Here is a 19,200-nt window from a genome sequence, read left to right as displayed (position 1 = left end):
GACTCTGCCGTGGGCCCATCGGAGTTGGGGACCAGGAGGACCCTGCTGACCCTGGGTGGCCGACTGTGATGCAGAGAAGGTGGCAGGAGCGGATGTGGGTGGGGAGGAGGGACAGCGTTCGAGGGGACAGGTCCTGAGCAGGGTAGACAGGGAGGGTCAGCTGGGAGAATTGGGGTTCATGTGGGGTGGAGCACGGGTAGGGCCAGCAAGAGCCTGCAGCACAGGACGCAGGGCCACCCTCAGGCCCTGGTGGATGCTGCTTGTGTCTCTGGGCCCAAGGATGAAACCACTGAGGCTGCCTCTGGCTGTGTTGCCCACCTCAGAGAGTGATGTGCCAGGCAGCCTGAGTGTGGGGTGCTGTGGGGGAGCCACCAAAGCCACCAGCCCCAGTTCTGCTCTCACCAGCGGCTGGGAAGGAAGAGACGGGTCACTCTCATTTCCTCCCCCAGACAGCGGGGAGGCGGTGGAACCTCTGTGGAGCCGCCTGCTGGCACCTTGGTTCCCTCCTCCGCAGTGGAGGGTGGGTGGGGCTGGGCCCTGGGCCAAGGACTCCTACGTCTCCACCTGGGGGCTCTGCTTAGTGACCAAGTTAAGGATAGGAACAGGAGCCAGAGGGGCCTGGGAGAGCTGAGCAACCACCAGGGTCTAGCCAGGGATGGGGGCTGTGGGGGCCGAGGGCCAGAGCAGGCTAGGGGCCCTGGGCTGGCAGGGGAGACGCCTGCCCACCATGTCACTTGGGATGGGTGGGAGCTCTGGCTTGAGCACCAGGCTCCAAGGTGAAAATCCTGACTCCGTGACTTCATGGCTGCTGGATCTGCCCTGCCTCTGTCTTCTTGCCTGTGAAGTGGGATCAAGTTTCTGTCTCTGTCAAAGGTGGAGCGGATGCTCCATCCTCAGCACTCTCCACGCGACGTTCTGCCAGGCGATGAGGTGGATACTCGGGGAGGACCGTGAGTGAGTCGGGGCTTAAGGCAGGAGAGGAACAAAGAGTGGAACAGCTGGAGTGACTGCGGCCCCGGCCCACCTGGGGTTGCACACGTGGACTCACTGCGGTTCCTGGGCTTGAGAGGTGCCCGGACTGCAGGACTTTCGGTTTTACAAAGGTCAGCTGGTCACCCAGCACAAGGGCTGTATTAGTCTCTGACTAATTAACTGCTGTGGCAGACTACCACAAACACAGTGGCTTAAAACAACGCAAATCTATCATCTTGCAGTTTGGGAGGTCGCAAGTCCCACGCGGTTTTCACGGAGCTAATATCAAGATGTCTGCAGGGCGCCTCCCTTCTGGAGTCCCTAAGAGCAAATCTGTATCTCCCTGTATCTCCCATTCCTGGAGGCTGCCAGCATTCTCTGGCTCACGGTCCCCTCCTCTGCCTTCAAGTCCAGCAGTGGCATCTTCCGGTCTCCTGTGGCTCTGACCCTCCCCCGCTCCTATCCTGATGCTTGTGATTGCCATGAGCCTGTCCAGACATTCCAGAAGAATCTCCCATCCCATGTGCCTTGACTTAACCACATCTGGAGGCCCCTTTGTCATGTAGGTCCTGGTGATTAGAACGCAGACATCTTCGGGGACCTTTTTCAGCCCACCAAAAGAACGAAGGATTGGGTAGCAGGAAGGGGCAGGGAAAGACGTGGAGGGGCCGTGGGCAGAGGCTGGGTACTATTGAGGGGTCCAGAGACAGGAGGATGGGGTGAAGGGGGGCTCCTGCCCTGCTCCCTGGTGAGGTGAGGGGCCTGGCTCCACTCGCGGCAGGCCAGACCCACAGAGGTCCGGAGACAATCCTGCTTTGCTGGGCGTTGCAGCAAGCGCCTTCTCTTTCAGGGTAGGCAGTGGTGTGTGGCTGGCACCCCTGGGGTGCTGGGGTTTCTCCAGATGAGGACACAGAAGCTCAGGAGGGGCATCCCTGGCCGGATTGTGAGCCACTGTGGCGAGGGGCCTGCTGGCTAGAAGGGCATCCTGCACATGGGGGAGTGTGGGGTGGGGACCCGAGCGCTGTGTTCACTGGGGCTATGTCTGGGGCACAGGGGAGGAGGACACACGACTGTGGGAGAACAGCGGGGACACTACCCGTCACCCCAACAGGGATGTGACTGTTGCCAAACTGCAAAGGCAGCAAAAAAGCAAGATCAGGAGGTGTTGCACTGTCCCTTGTGCAACCTCCTCTGTCAGCGTCAGGGTTTTATCATCTGGGGCAAGGGATCAAGGCCCTGCCTGCTCCCCGGGGCCTGGGGGGATGAGACAAGGCAGCGAGTGAGAAAGGGCTTGGGGGCATGAAGCCGACTGCACTGGTGAGGGGCTGGTGGCTGCCATCTGCAGGTGACCCTTCGGGGCCACTGCCTTCCCAGCATCTTCTCCCTCCTTGCTGCTGGGACCGCACTGGAACCTCACCTAGGTCTCCACATGGACCCTTTAGGCTCTGTAATGTTACCCTCCCAGCTCCCATGCCCTGGCCTCCTGAGTCCCCAGCTACAGTCTCACCCCCTCAGGACCTGGGCAGCTCACAGCCCCCTGGGAGGTAACAGCTCCCAGCGGTGAAACAGCTGTGACGGGGCTCCCATATGTTGTCTGCACCCTGGGATGGGAGGTCCGTCCTGGCTGAGGGTGGATGCCCCTTGTCATGGTCTCAGCAGTGGAAGGACAGACTCAGCCAGGCCCAGGAGGCAGGAGGGCACTGCCTGTGTGGGCAGAACCTACAACAGAGGCCAGGCAGGTGCACCAATGGGTGGGGCCTCTGCCAAAGGGTGTGGAAGAGCCGCTGTCCAGCTGAGAGGCACAGGCTGTGTGTGCAGGCTGGACCGCTGTGGCAGAGAAGAGGGGCTGCCTGGACCACGGTGAGAGGCTGCAGAGCTGGGGAAGCGGCACGGTGCTGTGACTTCAGGCCAGCCTCACATGACAACCCCAGCACAGGGCCGCGGGAGCCACATCCAGAAGGGGAAGGAAGTCACTGGCGGGCTGCAGACCACAGGAAGGGCCTCACACCATGTGCTCAGAGGTCACCTGGACTTGGGCCTCAGCGGTCGCTGGTGCACGACACTTGGGGAGGGAGCGAACTTTCCCGGGGGTTTCTCTTGCAGGCCAGGGGTCTGGGGTCAGGGCTGGGATGCTGCAGACGCCCTCAGTGGCCTCACAGCCTTGCCTCTGCCTCCCGGTGCTGACTCTGTGGCACCCCACTGGATTAGGGAACACCTTTCCCAGTGTCACAGCTGCCACCCTCTCACCTGCAGGGATTACACCTCCCGCTGCCAGATCCTTCCAGCAGCTTCAAGCGCATCCTAGTGCATCCTGGCCACCACGTCGCTTGCCTGCCCCTTCCCAGCCACACTCCCCGAGAGAGTCAGCCTCAGACACCAGCTCCGGCACCTCCTCTCCACCTCCTTCAAACCTGAGCCACTCAGAGCTGCCCCAGCAAGGTCCTGAGGGCTGCACATGGCCGTGTCTGGGGCATCAGAGCACGGACGAGTCTCCCGGTCGCTTCTGGGAGTCCTTCCCGTGCTTGGCCCCAGGACCTCCACAGGCATCCTCCTTTCCCCCGCTGGCTGCTCTATCTCCGGCTTTGTCCCCTCCCCAGCTTTTCCTTGCTGCCTCTGTGTCCACCCTGACCCCTTACGATTTCTTGCCACCTCCAGGCTGGAAATCCTCTTGGGCTGAGGGGTTCCATGCGCATCTCGGCCAGGGCGCTCCACACATCCTCAGACCTGCATCCCGCTGCCCGTCAGCCACACACTTGAGGCCTAGCAGCAAGTCACCCCCGGCAGTTCTGACCGCCCCCTTCAGACAGTCTCTTTCTCAGCCTCCCCTTCTAGGAGACGTCCCTCGATCACCACCACCTCTGCCCATCCAGCCCACCAGCAAAATCTGCCACCTCACCCTGCCTTGTTGGTCACCACACCCCACACAGCCACCCCATCTTCCTCCTCTGCTTCTCCCGCGCCCCATCACACCCCTCTCTCAACGAGTGCCAGTGGCCCTGAGAGCCTGCTGAGGTAGTCCTCACCCTCCTGTTCTCAGCCCTGCAGATGCCCCATGGGACACTCAGGGTGCAGCCCGCAGGGTCCAGCTCCCTCCTCTGTGCACTCCAGTGCCTGCCCGCCTGCACCCCTGGCCTGGGGCATTTGTGCCCGCTGGGCAGGAGGCTGGCTTCCTCCCTGCCTCTGCATCCTTACCCGGACCCCAGGCATCCCCAGCAGTGGCCCCGCCCTTCCCCTTTACTGCTCTTCCAGTCACCACCCCTGTGTTTGTTACTATGTCCCCCATGTCCCCATCCCCTACTATTCGCTCCTAGAGGGCAGGGATTTCTGTCTGTTCTGCTCATCACAGCATCCACATCACGTCCGGCCACAGAACGTGCGGCACAAACCCTTGGCAAACGGAGCAGTGAATGGACCAAGAAAGGGGGGGCCTCATCTCCCTGCTGCAGCAGCTCCGTCCCTGGGGCAGGCAAGGGCCTGTACTCTGCAGACAGGACCCTGCTGGGCCGTCTCTGTGGAGACTTTGGGAGCATGACAGTTCACGATGGGGTCAGGGTGGCCCTACCCTGGGGGCTGCACCAAGACACGGGGCAGGGATATGGTGGCCCTTCCCGCTCCTTGTGGCTCTGCTGCAAGGCCCCGAGAACCCCTTTCCCTCTGCCCAGCTTGCACTCTCCTGTGTTAACTGTTGCCCAGACAGGGGCACAGTCCCTGCAAACTCAGTGGGGTGAGCAAGTGAGGGGCTATAGCGTGAGCGTGTCCCACGTGGGACCCAGAGAGAGGAGCCTCCTTGCCAACACTCCCAGCAGCACCCACCTGATCGCCCGTGAACAGACTCAGATGCCCTTACCATGGCATTTAAGGCTCTTCCAGCCTCCCTTGACCTCCCTGTCCAGCCTCCAGGGCTGCAGTTCACCTCCACCTGTGCACCCTCAGTCTGACCGAGCCAGCAGGACGGTGTGCTGGCCTCCCTGCACCTGCTTGTGTTGGGGGCCCCTGCCTGGGCACCCTTCCCCCGAGGCCCTGCCTCCCCCAGCAGGCTCCCCACCCTCTGGCTGGCCTCCTCTTGGAAGTCGTCCTCCCTGCCTTGCAGGAGCTCCCTAGCCTGGTTGCCAGGCTTCTCCCAGGACCTGTGTGTCCTCCATGGCCCCAGGGGCAAAGAGCCCCGGGCTTCCTTGTGTGGCTGCCAAGCGGTCCAGAGCCAACAGAGAGGGGCAGGTTGAGGACGAACGTCACCATCCCATTTTACAGATTGGAGACTAAGGCTCAGACAGGTGGGTAACCCACGTGAAGTCACACACCTGGGGTCCTCTGTCTGTCACAGAGCCGTGCTTCCTGCTAGCATGATGCAGGGAGGTGTGGGGTGTAATGCCGGGTAACTTGAGGGACGAGGGCTCTGTATCCGCAGCACCCACTGTGAGGCTTGGAGTCCCTCCAGGACTGGAAGGGGAGGCCTCAGCATCTGCCCCTGGGCCCCCAACTCAGGACCCCCATGCAGTCTGGAAGAATCAGGGCATTGTTCACAGAACAGAGGGGCCACCTGTCCCCGCCCACCACTCCCCGCCCATGTGAGTCACTGCTACAAAGAGAGGGGGTGTCACAGCCCCAGACCCGTTTGTCCAGCTGCCTGGGAGGGGCAGGGTACCACAGAGGAGGTGGCATCCCGAGAATGGGTGAGTGTTGACCGCCACCACCGTCCCACCCTGGGGAACAGGCCTTTTGGCTGTGGGTGGGAGGCAGGCGAGGGCTGCAGGAGGGTGATAAGGCCTTTTCCTCGACTGGGACCAGATCAGCCCACAGCAGAACAGGTTCTCCCAGGAGAGAGGAAGTGCCCATGCCCAGGCTCCATGGAGCTCCAGCTCTCCCCTCCCTTCGCACCCCCACAATGAGTTCATGACGGGGTCAGGGTGGCCCTACCCTGGGGGCTGCACCGAGACGTGGGGCAGGGATATGGTGGCCTTTCCTGCTCCCTGTGGCTCTGCTGCAAGGACTTCTTGGGGTGAACTGAGGAGGTTTGGAGGCAAGATGGCCTGGGCCCCTTCTGGGTGGGGAAGTCAGGGCCCCTTTAGAATGGCTGGCCCAGTATGAGGCTAGAGGTTGGTCACTGGCCACATCTGGGGGTGGAGGTAAGAGCAGATATTTGGACAGTGCCTGAGGCCCCTGGGGTCCGGAGGGGGCACCTTGCTCCAACCCCCTCCAGCTACTGAGACACAAGTCATGCCTCTGTTCTGTGGGACATTCAGATGTCCTAAGAGCCCCTAGGGGAAAGCCACAGGCATTGCCCAACTCTTCCTGACACTCACAAGCCCAACACCAGAAACAAGCATCTCAGGCCAACCCAGTCTGTGTGAACTGGGGCAGAACCATCAACCACCAGGACCGCCCTAGCTAAACCGAGCAGCCCATCCCACCCAACCCAACACCAGAGGCCCCATAGGCCCCAAATCGCCCTGATGGCCCCATCCCACCAGCTCAGCCCCCTGTGGTCCCAATCCTACCTAACTCAGCCCTGATGGTTCCCTCCCACCAGCTCAGCCCTGATGACTCCTCCCACCCAGCCCACCCCAGCTCCTCAACTCAGCCTCTCTCAGTGTATCCCTCTCTGCCCCAAGCTTCATCACCAGACACTCCAGTTCTGGAGTAGGGGGCTTCAGGATTCAGGCCCCTCCCCCTGCCCTTACTCCTCTGGCTTGCCCTTGTTTTCACACAGATGCCACCACCAGTTGGTCCCTTCCAGAGCTCCGTCTGAACTCCACCAGCCTTGCTTCTGGCCTCACCCTGCAGGTCCAGGGGACACCTCTACTTGTGAGTTCAGTCCATGGGCACTGCACACTCTCTCGGCCCCAAATTGAATCCCTCTTCCTCACCCAACATTCTCCATTTCAACAAATGGCAGTGTTGTGGGTAAAATAACACCTCCTGCAGAGACGTTGACATCCTCATCCCTGACATCGGTGAGATGTGGACTTACCAGGACAAGGGGACTTTGAGGATGTGACTCAACAGATCTCGAGACGGGAGGTTATCCTAGATTATCGGGGTGGCCCCCCAGTCATCACAGGGGTCCTTTGGAGGGAAAGGCAGGGGAAGAGGCAGAGAAGGCGATGAGAAGATGGAAGCAGGTTAGAGTGCTGGCTTTGAAGACGTAGGTAGGGCCCAGCCAAGACCCAGCCAAGGCAGCCTCTAGAAACGGGCAAAGCCAAGGAACAGGTTTGCCCTTGGAGCCTCCAGAAGGAACCAGCCCTACTGGCACCTCGACTTCAGCCCAGTGACACTGAGTCTGCCTCCGGAATTATGAGACAATGACTATGTGTCATTTTAGCCACCCAGTATGTGGGCAGCTCTGCTCCTGTGGGACTTGCGCTGGAACCTGGCTGCATCCTTATTTCTAGGAGAAGCAGAGGGAAAGAAGTAAATGCTGCCTTCCTCCTCTCCATCTCCCTCTCCATCTCCCTCTCCATCCCCTCTCCATCCCCCTCTCCATCTCCTCTCCATCCCCTCTCCATCTCCTCTCCATCCCCTCTCCACCCCTCTCTCCATCCCCTCTCCATCCCCTCTCCACCCCCTCTCCATCCCCTCTCCAGCCCCTCTCCATCCACCTCTCCATCCCCTCTCCATCCCCTCTCCATCCCTCTCCATCCCCTCTCCACTCCCCTCTCCATCCCCCTCTCCATCCCCTCTCCATCCACCTCTCCATCCCTCTCCATCCCCTCTCCATCCCCTCACCATCTCCTCTCCATCCCCCTCCATCCCTCTCCCACTCCCCTCTCCATCCCTCTCCATCCCCTCTCCATCCCCTCTCCACACCCCTCTCCATCCCTCTCCACCCCCCTCTCCATCCCCTCTCATCCCCTCTCCATCTCCTCTCCCATCCCCTCCATCCCCTCTCCACCCCCCTCTCCAGTCCCCCTCTCCTCCCCCTCTCCCATCCCTCTCCCCTCCCCCCTCTCCTCCCCCTCTCCATCCCCCTCTCCTCTCCATCCCTTCCCCTCCTCCATCCCCCTCTCCCTCCCCCTCTCCATCCCCTCTCCATCCCCTCTCCATCCCCCTCTCCATCCCCTCTCCATCCCCTCTCCATCCCCCTCTCCATCCCCCTCTCCATCCCCCTCCATCCCCTCTCCATCCCTCTCCATCCCCCTCTCCATCCCCCCTCCATCCCCCCTCCATCCCCTCTCCATCCCCTCTCCATCCCCCTCTCCATCCCCCTCTCCATCCCCCTCTCCATCCCCTCTCCATCCCCTCTCCATCCCCCTCTCCATCCCCCTCTCCATCCCCCCTCCATCCCCTCTCCATCTCCTCTCCATCCCCCTCCATCCCCTCTCCACCCCCCTCTCCATCCCCTCTCCATCCCCTCTCCATCTCCTCTCCATCCCCTCTCCATCCCCCTCTCCATCCCCCTCTCCATCCCCCTCTCCATCCCCCTCTCCATCCCCCTCTCCATCCCCCTCCATCCCCTCTCCATCCCCCTCTCCATCCCCTCTCCATCCCCCTCCACCCCCTCTCCATCCCCTCTCCATCCCCTCTCCATCTCCTCTCCATCCCCTCTCCATTCCCTCTCCACCCCCCTCTCCATCCCCTCTCCATCCCCTCTCCATCCCCCTCTCCATCCCCCTCTCCATCCCCCTCTCCATCCTCCTCTCCTTAGTATCTGTTGTCTGCTCTTTGTCCCATCCTTAATGCTGCAATCTTAGCTCACCCCCTCGAGCCCAGAGGACCCCAGAGCCCCTGGCCACACTGCAGGTGAATGACCACCCTACGCTCAGGCCAATCATTTCTCTGTCCTTTCCTAGTTGACCATTGCTTGGGCTCAACCTTCGCCTGCCCTCCCTCCAAAGCCTGCAGACCAGACTTTTCAGCCGCCTCCCTGCTGGAGGCCCTCCCATTCACACACCTGGCTAGGCCAGCACCATGGGCCTGTCCAGCATGGCTACCTGGTTTTCAAACCCCTGCAGGGCGGGACCCTTCCCTTGGGGATGCCTTCCCCGAGCTCATCTGTACTGGCTGGGGCCCTCCAAAGAGACAGAACCAATGGGGTGTGATATGGATACAGGTGGAGAGACGGGGATTTATTTTCTAAAGTTGGTCTGTGTAATTATGGAGGCTGCAAGTCTGAAATCTCAGGGCAGGCTGGAGACCCAGGGAAGAGCTGACGCTGCAGCGTGAGTCCCCAGTGTGTCGCTGGCAGAATTCCTTCCTCCTCAGGGATCTCAGTCTTTTTTCTCTTAAGGCCTTCAACTGACTGGCTGAGGCCCACCATACCCTGGTGCATCATGGGCTCTACTCAAAGTCGACACATTTAAATGGGAATGGGAATCACCTCTGAAAACGCCTTCACAGAAACATCTAGATGAGTGTTTGCGAGTATCTGGATACTGTGGCCCAGCCAAGTTGACACAGAAAATTTCATCACAGGAATTTGCACAGGAGTCCGCGTACATTCCCATCCCTTCCTGGGTGCCAGGCCTGTCTCCCCAGTGAGCCAGGGCAGGGAAGCTCCCTCCCTGGGCCTCCCTGCAGCCTGGCTGAGCCACACCTGCGCCAGATGCACCCCTGGCTGGTGGCCCCCATCGCCCCTTTGACCCCACCTCATCCCCTCCTTTCCCACCTTTCTAGCCATGGGGGCCTCTCGGTCCCTCCAGCTTATTCCCTTCTCAGGCTGGCTCCTGTCCGTCACTGAGGAATGCCTTCAGTCATTGCTGTGGATACCCCAACCTCCTCCCTGTGTCTGAGGCAGCCCGGCCCCAGCGTTCCCCTCAGCACACGCCACAGTCTGGAACTACGTCTCTTTTTTTTTTTTTTTTTTTTGAGGAGGAGTCTCGCTCTGTCGCCCAGGCTGGAGTGCAGTGGCGTGATCTCGGCTCACTGCAAGCTCTGCCTCCCGGGTTCCCGCCATTCTCCCGCCTCAGCCTCTGAGTAGCTGGGACTACAGGCGCCCGCCACCTCGCCCGGCTAGTTTTTTGTATTTTTTAGTAGAGACGGGGTTTCACCGTGTTAGCCAGGAGGGTCTCGATCTCCTGACCTCGTGATCCACCCGCCTCGGCCTCCCAAAGTGCTGGGATTACAGGCTTGAGCCACCGCGCCCGGCCGGAACTACGTCTCTTATTGGCTGAGCACTTGCTTTGGCTCCTTGTGCCCCATGAAGGCAGGTCTGCATCTGTCTTTTTTGTCCCCAGAGTGCGACAGCCACCGGCATCCCAGGGGTGCAATGGATTTTGTTAAAACGTGAAGGAGGAGTCCCCAGCCAAGCTTGGGGGACAGTGAGCCACGTATTCACTTATTCCAGGTGCAGAGCCCAGTGGGCTCTGTGGCCTCCCGCCATGGCGTGCCCATACCTGTGGGCTCCTGGGGACTTCCGCTTGCCACGGTTCACCCATAGCTGTGGGCTCCTGGGGTCTTCCGGGGCCCCCATGTGCCTACTAGGCTCTCCCAGGGCAGCCGTGATGGAGGAAGGTCATGGCTCAGGGCTCAATCCTTGGAGCTGGAGCCCCTAATCCAGAGGGATTGTGGGCCACTGGGACCCTGGTCTCCTTTTCATCAGTGCCCTGAGACTGCATCCCTCAGAGACTGCTGAACCCTAAAGCTTTTGGGTTTTTTCCTGTTACACATTTGTGATCCTGGAAGGTCAGGTGCCCGAGCAGTGTATGTGCACAGGTGGGGAGCAGGAGGCAGCTTCGAAGGTCATCCATACCTGTCATCCCAGCACTTTTGGAGGCTGAGGCCGGTGGATCATGAGGTCAGGAGATCGAGACCATCCTGGCTAACACGGTGAAACCCCGTCTCTACTAAAAATACAAGAAAATTAGCCAGGCGTGGTGGTGGGTGCCTGTAGTCCCAGCTACTCGGGTGGCTGAGGCAGGAGAATGACGGGAACCCGGGAGGCAGAGCTTGCACACTCCAGCCTGGGCGACAGAGCAAGACTCCGTCTCAAAAAAAAAAAAAAAAAAGAAGGTCATCCAGTTCACCCCCCACTGATAACTGGCATCTGACTCTCCTCCACAGCACCCAGGCCTGTCCAGCCCCAGGGGATGCCCAGAAACGCACACCCAGGCAGCCAGTGCAGAACTGGGCCCTGCAGTAAGCTCAGGACTTGGGGCTGCTCATTTCTGGAGCCAGACTGAGGCTCCTGGAAGAGGACACAGCAGAGGCCTCCAGTGACTGTGAGCCCTGCATGCCACTCCTCCTGCTTGGGCAGAGAGCCAGACTGAAGGTCAGGGGCAGCGTCCAGGGTGAGTGAGCTGGATAATCCCATCCTGTGGTCAGGGTGGGGGACTGGGGGGATCCTAAAGGCACAGTGCACCTTCAGCCAAGCTGGGTCCCTTCCCAGCAAGACACCCAAAGATGCCATGTCCTGGATCTGGAGGGAATCCAGACAGCTGTGCCTGGGCACCCCCCTCCCCCTTCCCCCCACCTGTGCCTGAGTACCCCCTTCCCCTCCCCAATCTGTGCCCAGCACCCCCTTCCCCTCCCCAATCTGTGCCTGGGCACCCCTCCCTCTCCCCCCACCTGTGCCTGAGTACACTCTCCCCTTGCCCCGACCTGTGCCTGGGCACCCCCTCCCCCATCCCCCCCCGTGCCTGGGCACCCCCTCCTCCTGTCCCCCACCTGTGCCTGGGCAGCCCCTCCCCCTGCTTTAACTGTGCCAGTCATTCACAGCCTCCACCCTTCCCCCACCAGCCCCAGTCCTGTCCAAAGTCAGCTGACAGAAAGCTAATTCCCTCCCTGACTTCCTCAGCTGCTCTTACAGAACTAAAGCTGCCCGTGGCTGGAGCCCCAGGGTGCCACAGCCCCCTTTCTCTTGAGGGTCATGGTGGCCCCAGCTCTGAGGGTGGGGTGACTCAGTCCTAAGAGGAGGGAGGGGCAGGGCTGGAGCAGGGGTGACTCAGCATCTCGGCTCCTCCCCCTCCTACCTCTTGGGGTTGGCGGGAGACTTGGGGAAGAAACCACTTCCCTGCTCCACACCCAGCGCCTGACCCCATCCAGGGAGTCTGACCTTCAGGCCTTCTCTTAAGTCGTAGGGCTGCAGAAGGATCCCTGGTCCCCTTCCTTCCGCACCGAGGAAGAGATTGTACACATACACACACGCGTGCACACACACATACACACACACACACACAGTGCCACCATGATCAACATCTTGCATTTGTGCAGCACATTTGTTATAAATGATGATCAATGATGCAAGGATACATTACTGTTAACAAACGTTCATCGTTTACAGCAGGGTTTGGTCTTCGAGTGGTACATCCTATGGGTTTTGACAAATGCATAATGTCCTTCCTGTTTTACCATTACAGTATCATACACGGCAGCTTCGCCACCCTAAAAATGTTCTATGCTTCACCTATTCACCTGTCCTCCCCAATCCCTGGCAACCACTGATCCTTTCACTGTCTCCATAGTTTTCCCTCTTCTGGAATGTCATAGAGTTGGAATCAGACCGTGTGTAGCCTTTACCGATTGGCTTCTTTCACTTAGCAATACGCACTTAGGTTCCTCTATGGATTTTCCTGGCTTGTAGCTTTTTTTTTTTTTTTTTTTTTTTTAACACTGGGTCTCTCTCTGTTGCCCAGGCTGCAGTGCAGTGGTGCAATCTTAGCTCATTGCAACTTCCACCTCCCAGGATGAAGCAATCCTCCCACCTTGGCCTCTCCAGTAGCTGAGACTACAAGCTCCCTCCACCAGCCGGGCTGATTTTTGTATTTTTTATAGAGATGGGGTTTCACCATGTTGCCTAGGCTGGTGTCAAATCCCTGGGCTCAACCTATCCACCCACCTCAACCTCCCAAAGTGCTGGGATTGCCTGCTTGAGCCCAATCCCTGGCCTGCTCGTTTCCTTCTAGTGCTGAATAATATTCCGATGTCTGGATAGACCACAGTTTGTCTGTCCACTCATCTCCAGAAGGACATCTTTGTTGCTTCCAGTTTTCAGTGACAGTGACAGTGAATAAAACTGCTGTAAACATTCCTGTGCGGGTTTTGGTGCGAACATAAGTTTTCAACTCATTTAGGTAAATATCGAGGTGGACAGTTGCTGGATGGTATGGCGAAAGTACATTAAGCCTTGTAACAAACTGCCAAACTGTCTCCCAAAGTGGCTGCACCATTTTGCAGTTCCGCCAGCAACGCATGAGACTTCCTGTTGCTGCATATCCACCCCAGCATTTGGCGTTGTCAGTGTTTTGGATTTGGGCCATTCTTACAGGTATGTGGAGGTGTCTCACTGTTGTTTTAACCTGCAGTTCCCTAATGACGTATGATGTTGAGCATCTTTTCGGGTGCTTATTTGCCAGCTGCATTTTTTCTTTGGTGAGGTGTCTGAACAGACGATTTGCTCATTTTTTAAATTGGGTTGTTTATTTTCTTTTGTTAAGCTTTGAGAGTTCTTTGACTATTTTGGATACAAGTCCTTTATCAAATATGTTTTGCAAATCTTTTCTCCCAATGTGTGACTTTTCTTTCCATTCTCTTTGGTGTTTTTCTGTGTGTGTTCTATTTAAATGACAAATCTTTGCTGATTTCAACATCACGAAGATGGCCTTCTTTGCCTTTTTCCTCCCTAAAGGATTTACCATTTACATCACATCCCTAACGGATCTAAAATTGAGTGTTGTATATGATGTGAGGGAGGGATCGAGACCTTTCCATTCCATTGCCTGAAAAGATCACCCTTTCCCCCACTGCATTTCCATGTCGCCTTGATGCTGAGTACCTGAGACTCTTCCTTCCTGTCCACCCATCTATCTTTGTGTCAATACCACACTGTCTTGATGACTGAATATGATAGTCATTCTCTGTTAAACTTCACCGCCACCACATCACTAAAACAGGTCTTGTCAAGGTTAAATTGTGAAATGTAGTGGCGAATGCTCATCTTCCACAGGCCCATCAGCAGAGCCACTTAACATAGCAGCTGCTCCCTCCTTGAACCACTTTCTTCAGCCAGCTCTATGGGCCCCACCCTCTTGGCCTCTTCTGCCTCCATATGGTTCCTTATCTCCTTTGCTGGTGCCTGCTCAATCCTCTAACCTCTTCTTCTTCTTCTTCTTTTTTTTTTTTTTTTTTTTGAGATGGAGTCGTTCTCTATTGCCTGATGTGCAGATGATCTCAACTCACTGCAACCTCCACCTCCCAGGCTCAAGCGATTCTCCTGCCTCAGCCTCCCGAGTAGGTGAGATTACAGGCACCTGCCACCACATCCAGCTAATTTTTGTATTTTTAGTAGAGACAGGGTTTCACTATGTTGGCCAGGCTGGGCATGAACTCCTGACCTCAAGTGATCTGCCTGCTTTGGCCTCCAAAAGTGCTGGGATTACAGGCATGAGCCACCGCACCCAGCTTCAATCCTCTAACCTCTTACAGTTGGGAGGCCCCTGGGCTCAGTCCCTAGACCTCTTCTATTCTCTAGCTATACTCAACCTGGTGCCATCCAATCTTATCATCACAACCGATGGCACTGATGACTCTCTCATGTCCATCTCAGCCTGGACCTCTCCCCAGACTCACAACTCAAATCACTGCTGCCATGCAGCAGAATCACCTGCTCGCCCCACATGCTTTGTCTCAACCTGAAACATCCAAAACTGAGCTCCTGGCCTTCCTCCCCAAGCCTCTTCCTCCTGCATCTGTTCCCATCTCAGCCAATAAAAGGCCATCCTTCCAGGGTTTTGGGTAGGCCGTGGAACATCAGTATTGGCCCCTTCATCACACACCATCGGTCCAATCTGTAACCGCCCAAGGGGTTCACCTTGCCTGCTGCCTAGACAGAGCCCATTCATCAAGAGAGGGGAATTGTAATAGAGTAATTCACGCAGAGCCAGCTGTGCGGAGACCAGAGTTGTATTATTACTCAAATCAGTCTCCTCAAGCATTCAGGAAGCAGAGTTTCTAAGGACAACTTGGCGGTTACGGGGAAGCCAGTGAGGCAGGAGTGCTGATCGGTCAGGGATGAAATCACAGAGTTGAAGCTGTCTTCTTGCGCTGAGTCAGTTCCTGGGTGGGGGCCACAAGATCAGATGAGCCAGTTTATTGATCCAGGTGGTGTCAGCTGATCCATCAAGTGCAGGGGCTGCAAAATATCTTGAGCACTGATCTTAGGAGGAGTTTAGGGAGGATGAGAATCTTGTAGCCTCCAGCTGCATGACTCCTAAACCATAATTTCTAATCGTGTGGCTAACGTGAGTCCTACAAAGGCAGTCTAGTTCCCAGGCAAGAAGGAGGTCTGCTTTGGGAAAGGGCTGTTAACGTCTTCATTTAAACTGTAAACTAAATTCCTCTCAAAGATGGTTCAGCCTACACCCAGGAATGAACAAGGACGGCTTGAAATTAGAAGCGGGATGGAGTTGATTAAGTTAGAGCTCTTTCACTGTCTCAGCCATGGTTTTGCAAAGGTGGTTTTGAATAATCCACCTGGAAATTCTCTGGCCCTACCTCAAAAGTGCATCCAGAGTCTCACCCCTTCTTACTGCCTCTCTCTGACCTCAGATGGCTTCCTCTCCTCCCTGCCTCCAGGTTGGCTCCCTTTGCCTCATGGCCTCTGCTCTCCTGTTCTCCTGTCAGCGGCTCCTGACCAGGCCTTTGGTTCATCACCTCCTTCAAGTCTGATTAGAGGGCCTGGCAGGGTGGCTCATGCCTGTAATCCCAGCACTTTGGGAGGCCAAGGTAGGCAGATCACCTGAGGTCAGGAGTTCAAGATCAGCCTGGCCAACATGGCAAAATCCCATCTCTACTAAAAATACAAAAATTAGCTGGGCATGGTGGTATGTGCCTGTAATCCCAGCTACTCTGGATGCTGAGGCTGGAAAATTGATTGAATCTGGGAGGTGGAGGTTGCAGTAAGTGGAGATCACGCCACTGCACTCCAGCCTGGGCAACAGAATGAAATTCCATCTCAAAAAAAAGGTCTGATTAGAAGAGGCTTCTCTTCCTGCAGGGCCCTCATCTGCCCCTCCCTGTGCCTGCAGCAGACTCCTCTTTGGCGAACACTCTCCAAGCCCTGTGTGGGCCCCCGCCCCCCGCTTCATTTTAATGTCTGCCCCTCCACACACCTCCCCACCCCCACCCCAGTCTAGATATGAACGGCACGAGGGCGGGAATTTCTCTGCTGTTTTCTCGATTTCCTAGAGCAGCGCCTGCTCTTGGTAGATGCCCAAGACTCACATGTTGAATGAATGAGCAGGTGCTCAGGGCCCCCAAGGGACTGACCCACCCAGGCAGACCCTTTCCAGTCTGGGACTCAACACGCCCCGTTGAGAGGCAGTGTTGGGCTGATAGCCTCCAACCCTTGCCTGCCCCGTTAGGAAGTGTCAGCATGCAGTGAGCACCCAGCAGGTCTGACTCCCTTCTCTGCCCCTTCCCTCTCAGGCACTTTGCCATCCTGTGATTCCCTGACTCTCCAAACAGCCAGGAGGCAGCTGGAGAAGCCATGACCCCCGTCCCGTGGTTGGCTTCCCAGAGAGAAGCTTGGGGCCCCTCCGTGGTAGGAAGCTCAATGGGCTGCGATGGCAGAGGCCAAGATGGAGCCTGGGCCCGGCCCCCACCTCCTGCCTCCTCTCTCTGGGTGGGCCAAGCACCCCACAGATGGAGCCTGTGTCCCTGCATGTGGTCAGTGTGAGGGTGTGAAAGATGAAAAAGTGACGCGTCCCCTGCACTCTGCCAGAGGCAGGGCCTGGACACGCTCAGGCGCCCACTGACCCAGGAGCCCTGAAGGCAGCCTGGTGGGAAGAGGGTCTCCTGAATTGGCCTGGCAGGTGCAGAAGTCTGGGGAATCTGAGCCAGACAAGGAGGCCAGGGGTCACTTCTGCACCCTCAGCTCCTAGCAGGGGCAGGCAAGGGCTCCAGAGACCATTAGCCCAACCTTGACTCTCCAGGGACAGAGGTGAGGCCCAGATTGTGAGGGTCTGCCTGGGTGAGCCAGAGGCAAGAGGATTAGAAGCCACTCCTCTGACCTTCACCCAGTATGCCTGCAGGGTCCCACCCTGCCTGGTGGGTCAGTCCTTCAGGGACCCTGAACACCCAGGCATTCATCCCACACATAATTACTGGGCACCTACCACGCGCCAGACTCTGCTCCAGGAACTGGGAAGCCGAGGGGGCCCAGGCAGAATGCCCCCTCGGTAATAAATTAACAGATGGTCTCTGCAGTGGGATGGGGCCTCTCCACCCTTGGGGCCCCCAGAGGTCCTTGCTTAGCAGTGCCCCATTGTCCCAGGGGTTGGTCCAAGGCTCTTAGCCTGGCTAGCACCGGCCCATACACCCCACAGCTCGCCACCATGTCGTACCTCTGGCCCCACTGGCCATCCGCACTGCCCGCTGGCTTGCAGCCTCGCCGGCTCACTGGGGCCTCTGGGAGGCGCGTCGGCCACTCTCTGTTAGCATGCGTCCTCACAGGTGCGCATCTCAGTATCCTGAACACCAAACGCTTCATCCACCGCTGGGCCCAGGGACCGAGCAGGGTGGCTCAGGGGACACTAGCTGGGACCATTTTTCACCCCTTGCTGGAGTCCAGTCCACCTGGGGTCGGCTGACATCTCCAAGATCCCAGTCCACTGGAAAGCAGGTGATAACCCCAGGTGCCAGGTCCAGGCTGGCCGTGGCCCCCCACCACCTGGGCAGATTCTGAGGGCAAGGGTGTCTGCCTGCTTGGGCGTCTGTGTTCGGGCTTAGAAACCCCTCAGATGAAGGGCTCTAAATGGGCGGGAAGGTGGGGCTGAGGGGGCAGCCACTCATTTGTGGCCATCAGGCAGACCCTGCTTGGGGGAGGTTCTGCAAGGGCCAGGGTCCTGATATATTTGGTTACAGAAAAGGTGGGAATTCCAATCCCGCCCACCGAGAACCACAGAACCCTGCTGCCTCTGTAAAGCGGGGTGGGGCCCGTCTACCTCGCAGGGAGCTGGGGGGAGAAAGTGCACCCTGGGTGAGAGCCTGGGGAAGCATCCTTCATTTGGGTCCAGGCTCAGATGCCACTTTCTTGGAGGGGCCTTCCTGCGGAGGTCGCTGTTTAGCACATCCCCTGGCTCCATTTCCTGTGTGACTTGGACCTATCTAAAATGATTTGTCCCAGCATCCCTTTCCTACTTACAGCAGCCCTATGTCCCGCCCGGCTGCATGCTCCAGAGTATCTGGGGAATGACTGGGCCCTCCCCTCCAACAGGCCTAATTCAGTCCCCCATGCCATGCAGGACCAGGGCACACAAGAATGGTGAAGTCCTGGGGCAGCTGTCACCATGGCCTCCGCAGGCTCAGTGTCGGGAGACCCAGTTTCTGACCTGGTTCCACTGCTCAGCTTTGAGGTCAGGGCCTAGTCCCACGTTGGAGATGGGCCTCCAGGGACGGTGCCACATTGGAGACGGGGTTCCAGGGATGGTGTCACATTGGAGACAGGCAAGTCTGGGCCAAAGGAGGGCCCAGGGTGGCCAGGGCAGGCCCCAGTGAGGTGCTGCTCTGAGGAGGTGGAGAGTGGGCACTTGGGCAGGGGACACTTGGAGAGTAAGGATGAGGCCCATCTTGGTACCCTGGGTATAGGGAGTGTTGATGAAAAAAGTCAAACACTGTAAAATATTTGAAGAGATTTATTCCCAGCAAATATGAGGACTATGACCTTCGAAACTGCCTCAGCAGGTCCCGAGAATATGTGAGCAAGGTGGGTGGGTAACAACTTGGTTTTATACTTTTTTTTAAATTTTCAATTTTTTCTGTAGAGGCAGGGTCTCGCCATGTTGCCTAGGTTGATCTCAAGCTCTTCGGCCCAAGCGATGCTCCCACCTTGACCCCCGAATATGCTGGGATTATAACCAACAATCACCACGCCTAGCCTGGTTTTACGGATTTTACAGAGACAGATGTTACAGTCCAAAACCATGAATCGACACATTTGAGGTATACACTGGATCAGCCTGGAAACAGGGTTGGCAGGGGCGGCTTCCAGGTCATAGGGGATTCAAGGATTTCTTGATTGGCAAGTGGTTGAAAGAGTTAAGTTTTGCCTAAAGAGTTGAAGTGGGATTACTCACGCCTGTAATCCCAGCACTTTGGAAGGCTGAGGCAAGCGGATCACCTGAGGTCAGGAGCTCAAAACCAGCCTGGCCAACATAGTGAAACTCCATCTCTACTAAAAATACTATATATATATATATATATGTATATAAGCCAGGCGTGGTAGCATGTGCCTGTAATCCCAGTTACTCGGGAGGCTGAGGCAGGAGAATCTCTTGAACCCAGGAGATACAGGTTGCA

The 19,200-nt window shown here is 57.5% G+C and overlaps 1 long non-coding RNA gene across 1 annotated transcript; it reads left to right on the top strand.

Moving 5' to 3' along the window:
* Positions 1–5,589: 5,589 nt before the first annotated feature.
* Positions 5,590–18,838, top strand: LOC115893472. Its single transcript, XR_004053463.1, has 5 exons — positions 5,590–5,642; positions 6,680–6,923; positions 10,969–11,195; positions 12,978–13,171; positions 18,666–18,838. It is a non-coding gene; the product is annotated as an uncharacterized LOC115893472 (long non-coding RNA).
* Positions 18,839–19,200: the final 362 nt, after the last annotated feature.

The sequence above is a fragment of the Rhinopithecus roxellana genome, chromosome 15 (genome assembly GCF_007565055.1).
Source record: "Rhinopithecus roxellana isolate Shanxi Qingling chromosome 15, ASM756505v1, whole genome shotgun sequence".
Taxonomy (NCBI): domain Eukaryota; kingdom Metazoa; phylum Chordata; class Mammalia; order Primates; family Cercopithecidae; genus Rhinopithecus; species Rhinopithecus roxellana.
The sequence above is the reverse complement of the archived record's forward strand: the minus strand, read 5'-3'. Positions and strand labels throughout refer to the sequence as shown.